We start from the raw sequence: 8,327 nt of genomic DNA, 5'->3' as shown, positions 1-8,327 counted from the left end.
TCATAACAAACTGTGGCTGACTCTGAGAAGAATGGGAATCCCAGAACACTTGATCTTCCTAATGTGAAACCTATACTTGGACTAGGAGGCAGCCGTCAGAACAGAGTAAGGAAACACTGCATGGTTCAAAATTGGGAAAGACATATGCCAGGGATGTGTCCTATCTCCACACCTTTTAAACTTGTATGCAGAACAGATTATCCGGGAGGCTATGCTCTATGAGAAGTGTGGCGTCAGGATTGATGGAAGATCTATCAGCAATCTGCTTTATATAGATGACACAACCCTGCTTGCTGAAACTGAGGAGGACCTGAAGCGCTTGCTGCAGAGGGTCAAGGACTTCAGTTTTAAATATGGATTGAGGCTCAATATCAAGAAGACAAAAATTCTTACCACTGGACCAACTGGCAGTATCAGGATGGATGGTGAAGAGATTGAGATTGTTAACAACTTTAGTCTGCTTGGCTCCACAGTCAACACTCTTGGCAACAGCAGCCAGGAAATTAAAAGATGTATTGCGATGGGAAAGTCTGCTGTTAGGGACCTCTCCAAAGTACTGAAGAGCAATGGTGTGTCTCTGGAGACTAAGGTGTGTCTGATGCAGGCCATGATCTTTGCAATCACATTATGCATCAGAGAGTAGGACAATGACTAGGGAGGATAGAAGGAGAATTGACGTCTTTGAGCTGTGCTGCTGGAGAAGAATTTTGAGTGTACGTACCATGGACTGCTAAGAAAACAATCAGATTCATCCTTGAGAGGGTTAAACCGGTTTGCTCCTTGGATGCAAGGATTCTGAGGCTTCGTTTGACATACTTTGGACATGTTTGGGAGGGTGGAGGGACAGCGCAGGAGGGGAAGAACCTCTATGAGGTGGATTGATTCAGTGACTGGGATAATTGGGATGGGAGTGTCAGAGATAGTGCAATTGGCGCAGGACAGAGCAGAGTTTAGGCTGTTGTATATAGGGTCGTTATGAGTCGCAAGCAACTCAATGGCACATAACTACGACAACAACAACAACAACAACAACAACAACAATGGCTCATTCAGGGAGCTCTGGTGGCCTCCTGGTTAGGAATTGTTGCATTGCCAATTTGAAGGCACATGGTCCTAATCCACCAGTTTATTCATTCCAAATACTTTAAAAAAAAAAACATTAATAGTGATCCTTGTCTTTGCCCTGCCCCTTTCCCCCATGGCGATTTACTTTGTGCCAGACAAGAACCCCTTTCTCTGTGGATTCACTGTGGCAGCTGGGACCTTGTACACATACCCAGAAAACTGGAGGGCAGCTGGGACCTTGTACACATACCCAGAAAACTGGAGGGCCTTCAAGGGCACCACTGCTCTCAGTACAGTGGGGCTCAAGTCTGCATGCTCTCCGCACCACCCTACTTCCACTTTGGCCAAACCAATCACACCCCTGAATTTCCCCGCAAATTTCCAGCCAGCAGTGTTCCAGAATTTGAAGATGATGATGGATTCTCTGTGTTTGACAGCAATGCCATTGCCTATTCTGTAAACGATGATGAACTGTGGGCAAGTACCCAGAGTTAGCAGTCCTGGTGGTATAGTAGGTAAACTTTGCTGACAGCTACATTGTCCCCCCAGCCAGCACTTAGGTGTTCCCCACCTTGGGCACCACGCACTTACACAAGGAGGCTGCAGAGAACAAAAAGGAGGAGGTGAGGCGAATTATAGGCCTCCTAAATGCACACTTGAAAATATGGACTTTCCTGGTGGTAATGTATGACCCTGGCTGACATCAGTTGTTTATTCCCTGTGTGGCTCTACAAATATGTGCTAGAGCCTTCTTTCCACCAGGACTTTTCCAATACCAACCGCTGGTTCCTCACCTGCATTAACAAGTCCCAGTTTGGATGTGAAGCTCTGAGAGAAGATGGACAAATTCAATGCTAAAAAGTTTACAGAAAGCCAGCCTTAAAAAGATGTCCCATGGAAAGTGAAAGGGCCATGGGAGGAGAAGCAGAAGGCTCAGGCTGAGCAGAAGGAAGAGAAAAAGGAGATGGAGGAAGGTGAGCAGAACCTGGCTGCTGAGCCAAAGGCCAAGGACCCTTTTGCTCACCTGCCCAAAAGTATCTTCATATTTGATGAGTTTAAGTGCAAGCGCTCCAACGAGGACATGTTGTCTGAGGCCCTGCCCCATGTTGGGGAGCACTTTGATAAAGACAACTGGTCCTGGTGGTACATGGAGTACTGCTTCCCTGAGGAGCTCACCCAGACCTCCATGAGCTGCATCAGTCCTGAAATGTTCCAGAGATTGTATGAACTGAGGAAGAACACCTTTGCCAGTGTCATCGTCTTTGGAACCAGCTCCATTTCTGGAGTGTGGGTCTTCAAAGGCCAAAAACTTGCCTTCTCACTGAGTACAGATTGGCAGGTGTACTATGAGTCATACACAGGGTGGAAATAAATGATCCTGGCAGTGATTCAGGCACTGGTTCCAGAGTGCTGCTGCAGGCAGGGTGGGGCCTTCCAGCATGTGGGCCAGACCTTCAACCAGGGCAAGATCTTCAAGTGAGGAACGGCTGGTCACCTTTTTGCCTGCACCTGTCCTTCCAGGAGAATAGGAATCATTAAAGGAAACCAAACATTAAGAAAAAATAAAATGGTGGCTCTGTGTGTGTGTATGTGTGTGTGTGTGTGTGTGTGTGTGTGTGTGTGTGTGTGTGTGTGTGTGTATCTATATCTATATATACATATATATATTTACCAACTGGAATACACAAAAATAAAATTGACAATACTAATGGAAGAAGAAAGGATGGAGAATCTCAAAGTTACCAGTCAGAACTACTCCATTGAAAAAAAGGTAATAATTACATTTGTTTTTTAAAATTGGGTAAATAGATAAGTAACAAAACATTTGCCATTTCTGTAACTCTCATGTGTACACTACTAACGTTAATTATGCTCATTATGTTGTTTCACCATCACCATTATAACCACTCCCAAATTTACCCATCACCCTTACCAAGATTAATGGGTTTCACTTGCAAGCCTACACATGGGAAGGATAAACCAAAAAATAGTACCTTGTCTATCTTTGAGTAAATAAAAATAAGATTGCCAAAATGAAAGGAGACATTTTCTTGGGCCATTTCCTTGGGAAAACTGTATTACTCTGAATCCTTATTCTATCCCTTGATATGGAAGTAAAGGTTTTTAATCTTTAAAAGAAATAACCTTGCCCTTTGAATTTTCCTCATGTTTTACATATTAAGGAGTTTAAAATCAGACTTATAAGAAATAGTGTGGGAGGAGAAAATTTAAAATCTGTTGTTCCATAGCAAGAACATGGAAACAGCCCAGATGTTCAACCACAAACAAGAGAATGAATTGAGAAATTATGGTACATTTACAAAATGGAATCCTACGTAGCATGTAGGAGCAATTATTTTGTAAATTATTACCTAACTTGAAAGGGACTGGATAGCATTATGCTGAGTGAGCTAATTCTGTCCCCTAAGGACAAATCTTGGTTAAGACCATTATTGTAGAACAACTATGAGGATTCAAGGGACAGGGAGGGTGGAAGCAGAGGGATGAGGATGTGCAAGGGGAGGGGTTAATGATGAGGTTGTACAATTTGATGGGTGAGGGGGTGAGGGAAATTGGAAGAATCTGTTCAGGGAAACAACATATTCGAACTTTGTAAATAAACATGTATAATAAAAAAGAATAAATAAAAGATTAAAAAACAACAAAAAACAAAATCCAATATCATTTGTAAACTATCTTAGAAATAAAAGCAAATCAAGTAAAAAAAAACACACAAAAAACCACCCAATACACAAACCCCTGTTGTTATTAAGTACCATGGAGTCAAGTATGACTGATAGAAACCCTGTGAACAACAGATCTGAACCCTGTCCTATCCTGTGCCATCTTTATCATCTCTGACACACTTAAGCCCATTGCTGCAGTCACTGTGCCAATTTATCTCATTGAGGGTCTTCCTCTCTTTTACTCACTCTCCATCTTTACAAGCATGTATCCCTTTCGAAGGAATAGCCTTTCCTAGCAACACATTCAAAGAATGTGAGACAAAGTCTCACCATCTTTGCCTCCAGGGAACACTCTGGTTGCATTTTCTCTTAAGACATATCTGTTTGTGCTTTTGGCAGCCCATGGAATATTCAGTATTCTTCTCCAACACCACAATATAAAAGCCTCAGTTCTTCTCTCGCCATCTTTATTCATTGTCCAGCTGTCAGATGTAAAGACTATGGCTTGAATCAGGTGCACCTTGGTCTTTAGATTGACATGTTTTTTCTTCAGGACTTCCGAGAAGTCTCTGACAGCAGCCTTTCCCAATGCCTTCAGATCTCCAGACTGCTGGTATCAAGGGTATTGATTATTGATCCAAACAACATGAAATTGTTGTCAATTTCAATCTTTTCTCCATACCTATAATGATGTTGCCTTTTGGTCGAGTAGGGAGAATTTTTGTCTTGATTTTAAGTTGTAATTAATATTGAAAACTACACTCCTTGATCCTCTATAGCAAACATCTCAAGCCCTCCTTGCTTTCAGCAAGCAAGGTTATGTAATCTATAAAATGCAGATTGTTGATGAGTCTTCCTCTACTCCTTATGCCACACTCCTCTTCATGAAGTTAAGCTTCTCAAATGATTTGCCTAGCATACAGATCGAATTGGTATGGAGAAAGTAAACAGACCTGACACAAATCTTTCCCAATTCCAAACCGTGCAGCGTTCCCTTGCTCTGTTGATAGCACAGCTTCTTGGTCTAGGTATAGGTTTCATATGAGCATAATAGAGTGTTCTAGGTGTTCCATTCTTGTCAAGGTTAGCCATACTTTTTATTATCTGCACAGTCAAATGTCTTTACGTGGTCAATTAAACACAAACAAGATATTCTTCTAAATTCTGTTCTTTCAACCAAGACCCACCTGACATCAGCAATTATATCCTTGGTGCCACAGCTTTTTCTAAACTCAGCTTGAACTTCTGGCAGTTTCTCATCAATGTAATTGTTAAGTCATTTTTAAATGATCTTCAGCAATATTTTGCTTGAATGTGGTATTAATGTATTGTTAGACAATTTCCACATTCTGTTGAGTTATCTTCTTGGGAATGGGAACAAATATTGGATCTCTTCCAGTCAATTGGCCAGACAACTGTCTTCCAAATTTCCTGGCACTGGCTGATGAACACACCCAGGGACACATCTGTGAGTTGGAACATGCAAATCAGTACCCCATTGATTTGTGGGACCATATTTTTGGTCAATGCCTTCAATCCAGCTTGAACTTCTTCCCTCATCACCATTGGCTCTTGATCTTGGTTCTTGGCTCTTGGTTGTTGTTGGTGGTGGATGCCTTGAAAGTTGAGTATGACTCACAGTGATCTTTTGAACAACAAACCTATTCTGTGCCATCCTCATCTTCTCTGACACACTTAACCCCATCACTGCAGTCACCATGCCTTTCATCTCATTATGGTGGTTGTTGTTAGGTGCCATCAAGTCAATACAATCCATTGTGACCCTATGAACAACAGATGTGAACTCTGTCCTATCCTGTGCCATCTTTATACTTCCTGACACACTAGAGCCTATTGCAGCAGTCACTGTGTAAGTCCACCTGGTTGAGGGTCTTCCTCTCTTTTGCTGACCCTCTGCCTTTCCAAGCATAATTTCCCTCTCCAAGAAATAACATCTCCTAGCAACATGCCCAAAATACGTGAGATGATGCTTTATCAATCTTTGCCTCCAAGGAACACCCCAGCTGCACTTTTTCCAAGATATATTTGTTTGTTCTTTTGGCAGTCCATGAGATGTTCAGTACTCTTCTCCAACACCATAGCTCAAAAGCATCAATTCTTCTTCTGTTATACCTATTCACTGTCCAGCTCTCAGAGGCATAACAAGTGATGGGAAAATGAATAAGATGCAACTTAGTCTCCAAATTTACATCATTACTCCTCAATAATTTGGAGAGGTTCCTGACAGCAGACTTTCCCAGTGCAGTATGTTTCCTGATTTCCTGACTGCTGGTACCAAGGGTGTTGATTATGGATCTAAGTAAGATGAAATTGTTGACAACTTCAATCTTTTCTCGAGCTATCATGATGTTGCCTACAGATCCAGCGGTAGGAATTTTTGTTTTCTTGATGTTGAGACTTAACTCATTTTGAAGTCTGTATCCTTTGATCTGCAATGAGTGTTCTCCTTACTTTCAGCAAGCAAGCAAGGTTATGTCATCTGCACAACACATACTGATGAATCTTCCTCCAATCTTAATGCCACTTTCTTCTTCATAGATTCCAGCTTCTCTAATAATTTGCTCAGTATAAAGATTGAATAGGTACGGAGAGAGGATACAACCCAGGCGCACTCCTTTCTTGATGACAGAAAGAGAACTGATGCCTCTGAGCTGTAGTGCTGGAGAACAGTACTGAATATACCATGGACTGCTAGAAGAATAGACAGGTTTGTCCTAGAGAGGGTGAGACCAGGCTGCTTCTTGGAGTCAAGGATTATGAAGCTTTATCTGACATAATCTGGACATTTATCAAGGAAGGACCAGTCCTTGGAGAGGGACATTATGCTTTGGGAGGGTGGAGGGACAGCACAAGAGAGGAATACTCTCAATGAGATGGATTGATTCAGTGACTTGGGTAATGGGGGTAGGTGTGTCAGAGTCAATAAGATTGGCACAGGATAGAGCAAGGTTTGGGGCTGTTTTAAAGAGGATCACTATGAGTTGCAGGTGACTCGACAGCACATAACAACAAGTTTTCCCTTGCTCTCTTTTCACAACAGCCTCTTGGTCTTGTGTCGCTGCTGTTGTTAAGTGCCATCAAGTCATAGACGACTCACAATGACCCTATGAACGAAAGACCTGGACCCATGTATAACTTTCATCCTTTCTCCAGGTTCACAGAGTTGCCAGAGGCAAGCTATTTCAGAAGTGGATGTCACTTCTGCTTCCAAGCTTGTTTTAATTGGGGAGCTGCACCAAATACTGTCCACCATGGGTAACCATTCTCACATTTGACACATCAGTGTCACAATGTTCAGTTTACAGCCACCATGAGTTAGCTCTGTACAGCAAGTGGACAGACCAGGTCTATACGACCTAGAAGAATGTTTGACCAAACACAAAAACAGCCCGCCCTGGGGGCCACGGATTAGAGTCATTCACCATTGGCTTGGTAGCATCACTTTCTTTCCACTAGGCCAACTGATCTCTCTCTATGCTGTTGTTGTTAAGTGTTGTTGAGTTGTAGGCCTCAGGCCAGCCCAGCCCACAAACCCACTACTACATCAAGGAAATTTTAAAGTCACACCTCGAGCAGGCCTCAACCTCTGCTCAGAACAGTAACACACAAAAAATGGATCCCAGAAACTTCACTTGCCTGACTGCCACAAAGGTGAGACTGCTACCACCAGCCACCCAACTTCTAGAGTGGAGGGAGACTCTCCTCTTGGTCTAGGCATAAATTTTTCATGAGCACAATTAAGTGTTCTGGGATTTCCATTTTTCTCAATGTTAGCCATAACTTATTATGATCCACACAGTCAAATGCCTTCACAGAGTAAAAAAAAAACAAAAAAAGGACATTCTTGTGGTATTTTTGCTTTTAGCCAGGGTCCATCTGATATCAGCAATGACATCCCTGGTGCCAGGGACTCTTCCATTAAACAATATAATTAATATCACATACAAACAAAATACTGCTAAGGATCATTCAAAAACAGCTAGACAGTATATAGATAGGAAACATCCAGGAGTTCAAGAAGGATTTAGAAGAGGCCATGGCACTTTTCATGGAATGGAATTCATCTATGATGTTAGGTGGATCCTGGCTGAAAATAAAGGATATCTTGTAGTACTACTGAAATATCTCAGTGTAAACCTATTCTTTTTTGCACAGTAGTGAATCCATGTATTCCATCCATTTTCTTTTGATTCTTCCTGTATCATTCAACATTTTTCCTATAGCGTTTCTAGATTTCAAACAAGAGGATTGAATTTATTTTTTCATTTCCTTCGACTTGAGAAATGACAAGTGAGTACCTCCCCCCGTTTTAATTCTCCAGCTCTTTGCACATTCCATGATAATACTTTGCTTTGTCTTCTCGAGCTATCCTGCAAAATCAAACTCATTGCCATCAAGTTGAAACCTACTCATAGCTTAAGGTTTGATTGTTATGTCATCACATCGCTTGCAACTCATAGCAACCTTATGTACAATATCTCTAACCCTGTTCTTTCTTGAGCCAACCGCATTTTCTCTGACACAGCTACCTCCATTACTCCAGTCACTGAGTCA

At 41.9% G+C, this 8,327-nt stretch overlaps 1 pseudogene; it reads left to right on the top strand.

Annotated features, from left to right (window-relative positions):
- The first annotated feature begins 1,198 nt into the window (after positions 1-1,198).
- LOC102845427 lies at positions 1,199-2,545 on the top strand (annotated as a pseudogene).
- The last annotated feature ends 5,782 nt before the right edge of the window (positions 2,546-8,327 follow it).

The sequence above is a fragment of the Elephantulus edwardii genome, unplaced genomic scaffold, assembly GCF_000299155.1.
Source record: "Elephantulus edwardii isolate Elephantulus edwardi_28Jun2011 unplaced genomic scaffold, EleEdw1.0 scaffold00058, whole genome shotgun sequence".
Lineage (NCBI taxonomy): Eukaryota > Metazoa > Chordata > Mammalia > Macroscelidea > Macroscelididae > Elephantulus > Elephantulus edwardii.
This window is presented reverse-complemented; position numbering and strand designations above follow the sequence as displayed.